Source organism: Stegostoma tigrinum, chromosome 20 (assembly GCF_030684315.1).
Source record: "Stegostoma tigrinum isolate sSteTig4 chromosome 20, sSteTig4.hap1, whole genome shotgun sequence".
In the NCBI taxonomy this organism is placed as follows: domain Eukaryota; kingdom Metazoa; phylum Chordata; class Chondrichthyes; order Orectolobiformes; family Stegostomatidae; genus Stegostoma; species Stegostoma tigrinum.
This window is the reverse complement of record NC_081373.1, coordinates 36,009,030-36,022,615: the sequence shown is the minus strand read 5'-3', so window position 1 is coordinate 36,022,615 and position 13,586 is coordinate 36,009,030.

The window sequence follows — 13,586 nt, the reverse complement described above, 5'->3', positions numbered from 1 at the left end:
ACCCAAATCATTCACATTGACACTCCCTCCCCATGGATTTGAATCCCCTTGAATCTGCTCTGCACCCGACCACATTGTTGTGTTCTGAAGAGAGCCCCAGCACAGATTTCCCCAATATTCAGGGCATAATTCCCTCCTCACCAGAGCCAGCCCTCGCATCCTGCTTCCCTGGTCTAACCTGACACTGCCACCCTAAGTAGTTAATGAAGGCAGCTCACCACCAACCTCTCAAGGCCAAGTAGGAATGTTGGTCCAGGCAGTGATTCCCACATTGCATAAACAAATTTAAAACAAAACTGTTGATTATCTCCGAGATAATAAAATGTAAGGCTGGATGAACACAGCAGGCCCAGCAGCATCTCAGGAGCACAAAAGCTGACGTTTCGGGCCTAGACCCTTCATCAGAGCGTTGTTGATTATCTCCACTCTTTTTTCTTTTTTGTTAACTTTAAATCCTAGATCTCTTTCATTTGCTGCTTCATTGTTGCTTACTAAATGTCCTGCTTGAATTCTTTCACAGGAGCATTATAAGTGTCATTTATTTCTGAAAGGACTGTTGCTTGCATGAATTGCAGCTTATTCTTGTTCGTACTGTGCATCACCAGCTATTTTTGCTTTGTTATTTTCTGTATCATTATGTGAGTTCAAACCGACGTTTCTTTAGTTGCTCCTGCTGAGCCTAATCAGTTGTATATACAAGTTGCTCCAGTTTTCCTGTAAATCTACAGAGGATGCAGAACTTTTAGTTCATCGTGCTTCCTTTCTTTTTCATTTAATACTTGATTCATCTTTGTGAGCTGAACAGGTGTGCTCCCTAAAGACTTCATTACGTTGAGATGTATTGTCAAATTTTGATTTATCCTGGGCCCTGCTGTTCAGCATTTTTTCTAGAATTTTTATTTTTCTCCCAACACTGGGAGCTGAGACTTTAACTCCACTAATTCAGATGGAAGTGTTCTGTTCTCTCTTGTTCAGTTCTGTAAGTAGTTTTCTGAATAGTCTGCTGCAGTTGCTGTTCTGGCTCCTGGTTGTCTAATTCCATGAAATGTGCAAAATGCAAGTTCTATTCATGATGGTATTCCTGCAACTGATCCAGAAATTTCTACAGTGCAGACCATTTGCAACATCCAAGTAGGTTGATTGTACTTGCATTCAAGCATAACTGATCCTGAAAGTGTGCCAGCCATTTATGACATGGAATTTCTTGATTTTGCATGCAACCAATGACCAATTTGGGTGATGCATGTAGAAAGCATTGAAAGAATTTGGAGCACAAATTTAATGTTCACCCTACTAAACCAAGAATGATTGAAGGTTATCAGTGTACTATGATTTCTTTGCTTATTTTGAAGGGCTATACAATTTCCCCTGTATTTCATACATGATTTCATGTGATTGTCAGAACATTTCAGTGAAAGGAGACATCAGATTGCTTTATTTTATAGGCAGTGAGCCTATATGCGGAATAGATTTTCTAATCCTTGCTTTTGGGGAGTAAAGCATTGAAATAAACAACAGTTTCAACAGATTAAGTTGGCATTTGCCTTGCAAACCGCCAGGACTTTTATTGACATTTTCCTCAGCAGGCTATACAGTTGAGTGACCTTTTAACTTTTTGTTCCTCTTTCTTGTTACTTGCGAAGGTGAATGAAGAAGATATGCTGTCCCTTTGACATTTTTCCCATTTTGTGAAAGAAGAGTGTGGAAATAAAATCAACTATTTGGATAAGGTAAAAGTTTATTCCAACAACAGTGGATGTGGAAGACCGTTTGAAGCTTAAGATTAAAATAAGTTAACTAGTGTCCCCAGTGATTGTTTAAACACATATTCATTGAGGGCTCTTGTGGGGCAGTAATAATATTGCTACCTCTAGGCCATAATTACCAGATTCAAGTCCTAGTTATTTTGGATTTTCATATCGTGTCTGAGCAGTTTGAATAAGAATATTTATGAATACATATTCACCATTTCTCAATAATAAATAAACTCCTTGTCTCCGCAATACTTGAGTTTAAGTCTCATATAAACTTAATTTAATTTAAAAATGCCATTCCAATGGAACTCATTGATAAATAACTAAAACATCCTGAAACATATTGATCAGTTTCAATAAAGCATCTTGTCTTTCTATAGCATACCTAGGAAGTCTTGCTGACATCTTGCAACTGTCAGTTCGGTCATTAGATTTTTATAAGCCTTTGGAAGACAACTTACTTCAGCGAAATAATTGAAAATACATTGCAAGCCATTTCACAAAGTAATTTTTGCAGTATTTTAAGTCCATTGGTGTCTGTGCTTTGGAGACGTTGACCAGTTTATGTGTTAAAACCACTTTAACCAAACAATCTTGTCAGTGAGGCGAACAAAGGGACTCAGAATTCAGTTTGCGGTTCAATTTGGTTTTGCTAACAAAATATTTCATGTTAAAAGCACTGTGAGAGCATTTCCCAAATTCCACAAAACTTACTCCCTCTAGTCCTATGCATATCAGTATATTATCCACAATGACCAACACAACTGACCTAAGCCATTGAAATCAGAGATAATGGGAACTGCAGATGCTGGAGAATCCAAGATAACAAAGTGTGAAGCTGGATGAACACAGCAGGCCAAGCAGCATCTTAGGAGAACAAAAGCTGATGTTTTGGGCCTAGACCCTTCATAAGAGAGGGGAATGGGGAGAGGGTTCTGAAATAAACAGGGAGAGAGGGGGAGGCAGATCGAAGATGGATAAAGGAGAAGATAGGTGGAGAGAAGAGTATATGTGGGGAGGTAGGGAGGGGATAGGTCAGTCCGGGAAGGATGGACAGGTCAAGGAGGCGGGATGAGGTTAGTAGGAGGGAAATGGAGGTGCGGCTTGAGGTGGGAGAAGGGGATAGGTGAGAGGAAGGACGGGTTAGGGAGGCGGGGGCAAGCTGGGCTGGTTTTGGGATGCAGTGGGGGGAGGGGACGCACTGGGCTGGTTTTGGGATGCAGTGGGGGGAGGGGAGATTTTGAAGCTTGTGAAGTTCGCATTGATACCATTGGGCTGCAGGGTTCCCAAGTGGAATATGAGTTACTGTTCCTGCAACCTTCGGGTGGCATCATTGTGGCACTGCAGGAGGCCCATGATGGACATGTCATCTAGGGAATGGGAGGGGGAGTGGAAATGGTTTGCGATTGGGAGGTGCAGTTGTTTATTGCGAACCGAGCAGAGGTGTTCTGCAAAGCGGTCCCCAAGTGTCTGCTTGGTTTCCCCAGTGGAGAGGAAGCCAAAATATGTTCAGTGGATACAGTATACCACATTGGCAGATGTGCAGGTGAACATCTGCTTGATATGGAAGTCATCTTGGGGCCTGGGATGGGGGTGAGGGAGGAGGTGTGGGCCAAGTGTAGCACTTCCTGCGGTTGCAGGGGAAGGTGTCGGGTGTGGTGGGGTTGGAGGGCTGTGTGGAGCGAACAAGGGAGTCACGGAGAGAGTGGTCTCTCCGGAAAGCAGACAAGGGTGGGGATGGAAAAATGTCTTGGGTGGTGGGGTCGGATTGTAGATGGCTGAAGTGTCGGAAGATGATGTGTTGTATCCGGAGGTTGGTGGGGTGGTATGTGAGGACTAGGGGGATTCTCTTTAGGCGGTTATTGCGGGGGCAGGATGTGAGGGATGTGTTGCGGGAATTGCGGGAGACACGGTCGATGGCATTCTCGACCACTACGGGGGGGATGTTGCGGTCCTTAAAGAACTTGGACATCTGGGATGTGCGGGAGTGGAATGCCTCATCCTGGGAGCAGATGCGGTGGAGGCGAACGAATTGGGAATAGGGGATGGTATTTTTGCAGGAGGGTGGGTGGGAGGAGGTGTATTCTAGGTAGCTGTGGGAGTCGGTGGGCTTTAAATGGACATCAGTTACAAGCTGGTTGCCTGAGATGGAGACTGAGAAGTCCAGGAAGGTGAGGGATGTGTTGGAGATGGTCCAGGTGAACTTGAGGTTGGGGTGGAAAGTGTTGAAGTGGATGAACTGTTCGAGCTCCTCTTGGGAGCAAGACGCGGCGCCGATGCAGTCATCAATGTAACGGATGAAGAGGTGGGGTTTGGGCATCAATGTAATGGAGGAAGAGGTGGGGTCCTCTATCCATATTCAGTCCACTTCCCCCTCTCTCCCTATTAATTTCAGAACCCTCTCCCCATCCCCCTCTCTGATGAAGGGTCTCGGCCCGAAACGTCAGCTTTTGTGCTCCTAAGATGCTGCTTGGCCTGCTGTGTTCATCCAGCCTCACACTTTGTTATCTAAGCCATTGAAATCTCTTTCCTCTCCTAAGTAGGGCTCACTCTTTTCCATCAAGGTGGGTCTCACAGGTCAAGTTGGATCTCCCCCTGAGCATTCTTGGATTGCTGCCTGATCGTCTGCCATGAGTCTTTCTGTGAGCCTTCTTTGTGAGTCTTTGTTGATCTTCGCTGAGTCTTTGAGTGAATGGTGCCCAGTTGTGTCTTCTTCACGTCTCGGCCCTGACCTTTCAGAATGATCCGTGGCATGTGGCCAAGGGGTGATGAGTTAGGCTGAAATGATTCAATGGGGTTGTGCCATTGTTATCCAGTGCCATGCCAGGTAGTGTAAAAGGCGCATACTCAAATATTTGAGACGCCAGAACATCTAATTAACACTTCTCCAATACACAATCCTCGCGCTGGCTGGAAGTGGTTCTTTTTGAACTTTAGAAACCTTTTCAATCTTGGTTTCCACTGTTCTCTGTTGCTGATAACTGCTGGCTGTTGTTTAATTTAGTTTAGCCAATTATCAGGCTCAATGTCCCTGGCTATGTGTCGATTTACAATGTTCAATTTTGGGCCTATGGTCTCTTGGGCATACAATAATTAAGACAATTCTATGAGTATTTTCTGTATCTAGTATGAAAATGATTCTCCAAATTGTAATTGCTTCATTTAAATTATACATTTCATACTAACTGATTTAGATCATATAGAATGAAATAAAATAAATAACTAATTTAATAATTCCAACATTTTCTCTGAATAAATGTTTGCAATGATTACTGTTTCTAACTGAACCATAACACTACTCATTTTGAGTGGAAAATCTATCTGACATATTTATAATATCACTAATACAGTGACCAGAGGAAATCATTTCTGCTGTCACAATGTACAATCTAAATTGTTATTAATGTCTGTAAGTTGCTTATAAATTGAATTCTAACAGGCAAGGAATATGTTGCCTTTCTTTCTTAACGATTACTGTTGACTAAAACATGCACTAGTTTAATTTTTATAATGCAAGTATATGCTTTGCTGCCCTCAATGGGTAGAGAATAGAACTAAGTTACATAGCTATATTTATAAAAACATTTTTTAAAAATGCCATTTATTTTGTCCCATGCATCATACCAAGTGCCAGCTATTTATCAAAATATTAGAAGATCAATGTAGCATGAAGGCAGACTGGTTCAGTTAGGACAAGATTTGCTAGACTTTAGAAGAGCCAGGTGAATCTGTTAGAAACCTACAAAATTCTAATAGAATTAGACAGGATAAATGCAGAAATGACGTTCCTGATGACAGGGGAGTCCCAAAGCAGGACTCACAGTTTAAGGATATGGGGTAGGCCATTTGTAGTGGTTTGAGACTCAGTGGTTAGCATTACTGCCTCACAGTGCCAGGGACCTGAGTTCAATTTCAGCCTTGGATGACTGTCTGTGTGGAGTTTACACATTCTCCCCGTGTCTGTGTATGTTTCCTGCCACAGTCCAAAGATGTATAGGTTAAGTGGATTGGTCATACTGAACATACTGGTCATGGAACACTGTAGTGTTTAGGGATATGTAGGCTAGGTGGACTAGCTATGCTAAATGTGGAGTTATAGTATTCAGTAGGGGTCTGAATGGAATGCTGTTCAGAGGGCCAGTCTGCACTCAATGGTTTGAATGACCTCCTATCACACTGAGATAAGGAGAAATTTTTTCGTCAAGGGAGTGATATGCAAATAGATTTCTCTGCCACAGAAAGTTCTTGAGGGCAAAACATTATACGTTTTCAAGGAGTCAGATAGGGTTAGTGGTATGCGATGAAAGCAGGAATAGGCAATTAAGTTGAATGATCAGCCATGATCATATTGAATGATGGAACAAGCTCGAAGGGTCAAATGGACTATTCCAGCTTTTATATTCTATGTTTCTAGTGGTTAGATACATAATGCCATAAAATTCAAAGTAGAGCATTTCTGTAGCCATTAGTGCTAACAGCTAATTAAGTTGTAGTCATTAGTGTATTATGTTTTCTCCTACACTTGACTGTATTGCATGACTAATGTGCCAAAATCTATCAAGTTAATGCCTATGCTATTAGAATGCATGCTGGTACTATTATGCTCAGTGTTCCTCTGAAGGAAAGAAGTAGATTTGTTGAACAAAATGACCTTTTGTTTAACATTTGGCTGGAAAACATCCGTATTACTAATGGTTCACCAAGTGCAAAACATAGATTTTCTGATATAATTGTAATAATACTCAATGAAGGATGATACAATATTGCACCTTCTGCATCATGGCCTAAACCTACTCAATAGTCTTGGCCATGACAGCTATATTACAGCTTTTGTGAAATAAAGCTAAAATTTTTTATCAAAACAGTTTGCTACATGCAGTCCAAGATTTAAAGAAGACTGCCAAAATTAGTTAAATATGCCCTGGCTTTGATACCTGTCTGCCAGCAGCAGGAGAGTTGGCTTTATTGATTTTGCTGAGGCGAGTACTTGTCATAATTTTCATAAGTTCTCTGTTAATCATGAAGGTCCTTTCAGACAATTGGTTAGAAGATACAAAATTGACCAGGATAACAACTTCTGAAGTTGTGCTCAACATCATAGAAGGCAGACAATTGCTTTGTAAATAAACCTTGCTGGAGGAGAATTGCAATTGCCAAGAAGAAATGTACGTTGATTGTATATAAATGTTCATCAACAGATAACTTATGAAAAGTTATTCTTCTACTTCAGAAGTCTTTGAGACCTGCGAAATCATCAGATTTCCCAGCTATAGGAGCGTTTTCCAAACCCGGGACAAAAACTCAGGAGGCATGCAGGATTCAGGGAGGAAGAAGATGTTTTTTCAAGCAGAAACCAGTTTATACAGGACGAGTGTCAAAGGATCTCCTCCAAATCTAGCTTTGGAAAATGGATCAATGACACACCCTCTGCTTTTCAAAGAAATACAACATTTTCATACATTTTGTGTCACAGTAATCAAATGTAATGTCGTCACTGTCCTTGCCTCAACTCCAGACATGTAATCCAAACAACAATGATGGGTATTTCAATGCACAGCCCCAAGTTCCCATGGTCTTATGGTATTAGCTAGACGTTGTAATCCCAAGGCCTTGGGATCTTCCTATACATCCTATTTACTTGCATTCCAGAAATTTAATGGCTATCCTCCTTTGGGTCTTTCTCAGGCTAGTTTATCTATAAGGGCAGCTCAAATTCTATTGCCCATTGTATTTTGGTGCTGCCTGTTATCCCATTCTTTTATCACACTCCTTTTATTTTCCCACTGTTCCAATTACATAATGTAAAAACAAAATATCAATTAGTTTTAACTAATTGCTACAAGGTAAGGTTCTGTTTATAAAGTTAATTATAACTGTGATGTTATACAACCACTTCTACTGGTAGCATTTTGCAATTTATGGCTTGTGAACAATCTATCTTATTCAGGTCATAAGAGAAGGTATTTCCTAAGGCTAGATAATTTCTAGATCTAAGCTTAAATGTTATTTTTAAGACATGTATTGTATCCTGGTTATGTATTGAAACCTACTGGGAGTAAAGCATTTTTTTAGCTAGAAACTATTTAATATTGCTGGTACTTTCAAAGAGGCAACTATTTACAACAAAATAACTTTAGCTGTTTCCTTGCAGCTTTTTGAGGACTTATCTAGCACCTGACATTATTCATTTACTGGGACAATCACCCTTTCATTACTAAAACTGGAATTGGTCATTTATCTGTCCTAAGGCATCCTTTTTATCAGGATTGTCTCAGATGGGAACATAAGGTGTTCCTTTACTGACCTTCTAGCAGTTCTGTTCAAAGGTATTATTGTATTTCAGTGTGTGAGCAGGCTGCTTAGTTACACTTAAAGCTTCTGTCTGTCATCTTGTAAGCAGACAAGGGCCACTTAGTGTGTTCATGTACAAGTCACCTTATATAGCCAGGTACAGGTCACCCCTACACCATCTCATACCTCCCTTGGCTTCATGTAACTATTGCACTTTCAAAGCGGTTGTTCCCTTTGGCAGACTGGAGGGATACTGGTGTACAGAAACTTAATGCCACTGGGAACTTCATAATGATAGAAAGAGCTAACCCCATGCTAGGAGTGATCTGAGATCAATGCTTTTTTTTTGTGCCATTGCAGACTGGGCAAAGACAGTCTCCTTTGATATACACAGATAGAAATGGTGAGATATATAAATTCAGATCCTCAAGAATTGATAAGAGAAAACAAACTGACAGGCTTATTGTTGAATCTGAAGATTTTGAACCTCAAGGAACTAGCTAATTTCATCCTGAATATTGATTTTTTTTCCAAGGAGTTCCTCTCTTCACAATTTTATTAGATACACTAAACGTAATACAGCAAATAACTGCAAGGAGGACATTTCTATCAAGAGAAAACTTCTGCAAACTGCAGAATAACACAGAAAAATAGGGTGTAGAAAATATAAAATACAAAAAGAAACAAATGCTCACTGCAAAACAAACACATTCGATCACCAATTTGACAGCTGTTGCTTTAAATATTACATAAAGCTGACTTGGCCTCCAGAAATTTCATGTATTCATTTTCTGAGGCTGAGGTTCATGCTTGGGCAGAGCTACACTGAATACATTTTAAGTGGGTAATATTATTCAAACAATTATACAATTTAAATGAGGCTTCCACCCGCCTGACAATAACAGAAATGTGTTAAGTTCTTTTTGACATCATGAGCTGCCAGGAAAGCCACAGGAAAGCAATGGAAAGACAACTCTTCTGTTATGTTTTGCAGAGAATGGACATCTTCAAATTGATTTTGCCTTATACCAGGCTTCAAAGAAAAGTGTGATATTGACAGTAAATAGTAAAGTAAAAATAAATGTTCCTTCAATTTCTACCTGGGATGTCTTTGAACTGATAACTGAAATGTTCCTTTTCCTGTAGAAGATGCAACTGAAAATTTCAGAATCCATTGTTCCATTCGCAGTCTGCAGCTCCTGCTGTTACTAAGTTATTATTGTCGTGAATTTCACAGCGCCATGTAATTCACTCAATAAGCAGGCAGTTTGAAAGTTTCTTTGTAATGATGTATCACAACATTATCCCAAATTACACGTTATACTGATTGCTTTTCTCATGCAAAGTTTGGCTTCAGTTCTTGTAAGCTTGACATTTATTGCTAGGATAAAGTTACATTTGTTGAACTCAAACAGTGCCTGCATGCCGTAATTGTGGAGAGTTTGACTTCTTCTATTAAACAAGCTTATTTTGAATTTGGTTGCAGGCTTACTTTCCAAAACTATAAGCACTTTTCATACAAATTATTTTGTCACCATATGTTTAAGTCAGCTGTTGAATCCAGTTTACGATATTTTAAGCCATTTTAAGGGGCAACTCACAAAACCACTTAACAATGTGGAATTAATTATCAGCAAACACGGATTTCTTTTCTTCAATCTCAAATAGATCTCTTATTTCTTATTTTAACACATTCAGAAAGCACATTAAACAACCAATCAAAAATCATTAGCATTTGGTTTGAGCCTGTTTCTGTCATAATTCAAGCATCAAATCTTTGGCATCAAAATGATTTGCAAAATACATACTGTCCCTAAACCTGATTGACGCAATTTCTACACTTCTGAAGGGAAGCGTCAATGTGTTTATTATTATGCATACAAATGTGAAAAAAGTAACATTTGACCTCTGATACTGGTTCCTCTTTTAGGTCTTTTAGGTGAAGAACAGAGCCCAGAATTTGGAATGGAACTCATGAATTCCACCCCGTTTAATATTTAAGTATACTATTTTGGGAAGCAGTAAATAATTTGAAGTTAAACTAATTTTATTTTGTACAAAGACATAAGCTAATTAAAGGCAGTATGTTTTGATTCTCTCTCTCAGGTACCTGACTGGTAAAATTATGAATACTACAAAGCAATATTTGTAGCAGATATCTCATGGCATTACATATCAGTAAAGTAAGCTTCAAGAATCTTTCTATTGTTAAGTGTAGTCTCTTTTGAAGTTGGGAATAATATGAGGGTGGATGGGGGGAGCAGTGTGTCAAGGACAGAGAGTTGGAATAAAAAAGTATAGCAGCAGGTAATAGGTGGAAATTGCAACACCAAAGAGGGAAGCTGGGAAGCAGTAGCATTGCACAGTTGGACCTATTGGAATGAGACCAAGAATTAGAGCAGATTAGGCGGAGGGGATAGCCGAGAAGTGAGCACCAGAGAGAAGCAAGATATTAAAGCTAAGTGGAGGAAGAGGCTAAGCAATAGAAGGTAGGTGGAGAGATGTGAAATAGAGCACATCAGGAGGACTCTGGGAGTAAAATGGAATTCACAATTGTAAAATAAATCTATAACTGTTTGCCGATGAAAATGAATTACACCTTTGCTCTAGGTACAGTTACTGAGCATGTACAAAAGGATCCGCAATATATGGCATCATATCACATGAAACGTGAACTGAAGTCTTTAGGGCTCCAGGTTAGATGTTTTCATGCCATCATCTTTATTGTTATGTTCAGTGAAGTCTGTAACTATTCATTCAAAAAGGTATAGCTTTTGCACAAATTCATACTAACTGTGGTGATCAGATCGATAGGACAGGCAGTAAGAACAGCCTGAAGTGATAGCAGACCACAAAGCCAATTGAGCAATCCAAACTCAGAGGTGGCGAAAATATGCAAAGTGAAGTACAGTGGTTTTAGGAGCTGGGTATGATGCACTTTGATGTATACTTAGTACTAAACCACAGAACTGGAAAACTCAACCAAAGCTAAAGAAATAGGAGCAGACATGATAGAAAAAATGTTTAGTAACAGGAAGAAATTTATTTACACAGATGAAAGTACTTAACAAAGATGAAGAAGAAAGAAGAATATAGCAAATACACTGATAGCAAGTATATGAAAGAATGTGACAGTCCAAGTTATGAATGAACTCCATCATCAGGAACCCAAACTGTCCAGTTGAAAAGAGAGCCATGAGTGCAAAGAGAAAGATTGGGGTAAAGCTGTAGGAGCAGCACAGAAAATTAAATACAAACCTCAGCAATTTGTAAGAGTTTCAGCAGTAGGGGACACAGAGCAGAAGGATGAATACTTCCTGTGGAATGTGACACATTCACAGCAGGAATACAACTTACTTGATAGCGCAGACCCAAAGCATGAAGTTTGATATACAGAAATTGCATTTACTGGCGGGGAAACTAGTATCTGATTAGATACCAGTGCAGCAGCTTAAACCCCTTAGGATGCCATAGTTCAAGCCAGGAATCTTCATGCTATCCTTCATTACATTTTGGAGTTAGGGAAGTACAAGAATTAGACCAGGATGCTTGTTGCTGCTAAAATTGGGTACAATGGAAAAGAAAATAAAGGCCTGATGATTTGTAATTCCTAATCACTTCCTAACTAAGCAGAACTGCGAACATCCCTTTAAACAATTTTTGGTTGGCATCGCAAGAGAGTGAGACGAACCCTCCATTTTTCTTGAAATCAAAACTAGAAACAGCATGAAATGAAGGCAGCAAAGAATGCAATAGCCATCCACCGGAGAGAATTTCAGCAATTATTTGCCCTTTTGGAATACAATTACAGAGAAACACAAGAGTCAGCCATTTACTTGAATTTGAAATTCTGGACCTTCCTTCACTTCGGGATTCCAGGGGCATTATTTTTGAAACTCTGTCAACTCTTTTGATCAGAATCAGTCCTTTCGTGAAGAAGAAGTGGAGTTGTATCATTGTCACCTGATAAAGGAATGCAGTAAAACCACAGTTACAGTAAAAACAGATAGCCAGACCATTATTGGGAAGTAAAAATTAACCTTGTAGCTGGTTAATCACTAAGAAAAGTAAGTGAAGCTACAGACAGTTAGGTAAGTATAGAATCTGAGATCTGCAAAGTCATGGAGTTAAATGAAAGGTTCAGTCCCGCGGGAGAGTGGTGTCCGAGCTTATCACAATGAGCAAAGAACAGCAAGATGAATTTAATACCATTCAAGAAAGTATTCAAACTTTGAAAACAGGCCACTAAGAGGAAGTTCAACAACTGCAAGCAACTGACGATGACTTTTGTAAGGAAAAGGAAACTCTCCAGTCCCGACCGCATAAAGCCAACATTGAAAATTCTGAGATCATTAATAGTCAGTTGAAATCTAATCATCAGCAAGATTTGGAAATATTCAAAGGTCATTTCTGTAAAGAAGCAGAACCCCAGCTACACCATTCCTTCAACTGAGGAATGCCTGAGAAAATCTCGAAGATAAACAACAAGTGAAACTTGGCCACACTAAATGAAAGCAAGAGTTGGCAAAATCTATTGACCTAAACAAGACTACTGAACAAGAAACTTAGCCAATAAGAGTCACACAACATGATCGTTATGACATGGACACAAACAGCCAAACCAAAGCACCCTTTCTACCAATGTATTCGCAACACAGTAAAATTAAATGGTCAAAGATCCCCAAATAGTCACTTGAATGATTCCTGACCAGACTTTTGAATAATTCACTTCCAGACACCAATTTTGCATCTTAAACAAAAGACTTAACAATTTATTAAATGCAGACTAACATTAATAGAGAAAATTAAATAGCACAGTAAGCTGAGTAACATCTGTGCTTTAAAGCCAAAACATTTGCTTTCAGCTACTTTCACACAAAAGACAGACAAAGAAACAAACATAGTTAAGACATAAACAAAATAAAACAAAAAACTGGTCATGTTATTGAAATGTCCTTCACAATGTATTGTTCATAGGCATAAATTTGGATTCCTTGGCTGTTTTTTACCCCTAAAATGTTGATCAGGGTCGCCTTCTCAGTTCACCAAACCAAAGGTAACAAAACTTCCAACTCAGCTTCATTCACATTGGGCTTCCAGAAGTAGTTGTATCAGATTAGGCAGGGAGCTTTCAAATCTTCATGCTGTGTCAGCAGCAGCCCAGAACCATTTTGCAGAAAACATTGTTCAAATAAAACTTTAGTTTTGGTTCTGCCCTGATAGGCCAACTCTCTCTGAAGTCTCATTCACATTCAACAACTGCCATCTGTTTGAACATAGGGACTCCTTCGACTTCCTGGAACCAACTCCCAAGTGCTGACCATCTTAATAGCCAACTTCTGCTAACTATTTCAACACATTGCTCTTCCTGGGGGGAGGGATGATCACGTTGTCTCGTAGAACCTTTTCATCAAGATCCAGCTTGTAATTAGCTTAGTCTCATGCATGAAACAAAATGCCTGGTGTGTTATTTTCTTAACCCAAAGATGTCTTAAAGTTCATTAGTCATTTCGAGTTTGTATTTCAAAATTGATAAAAGAA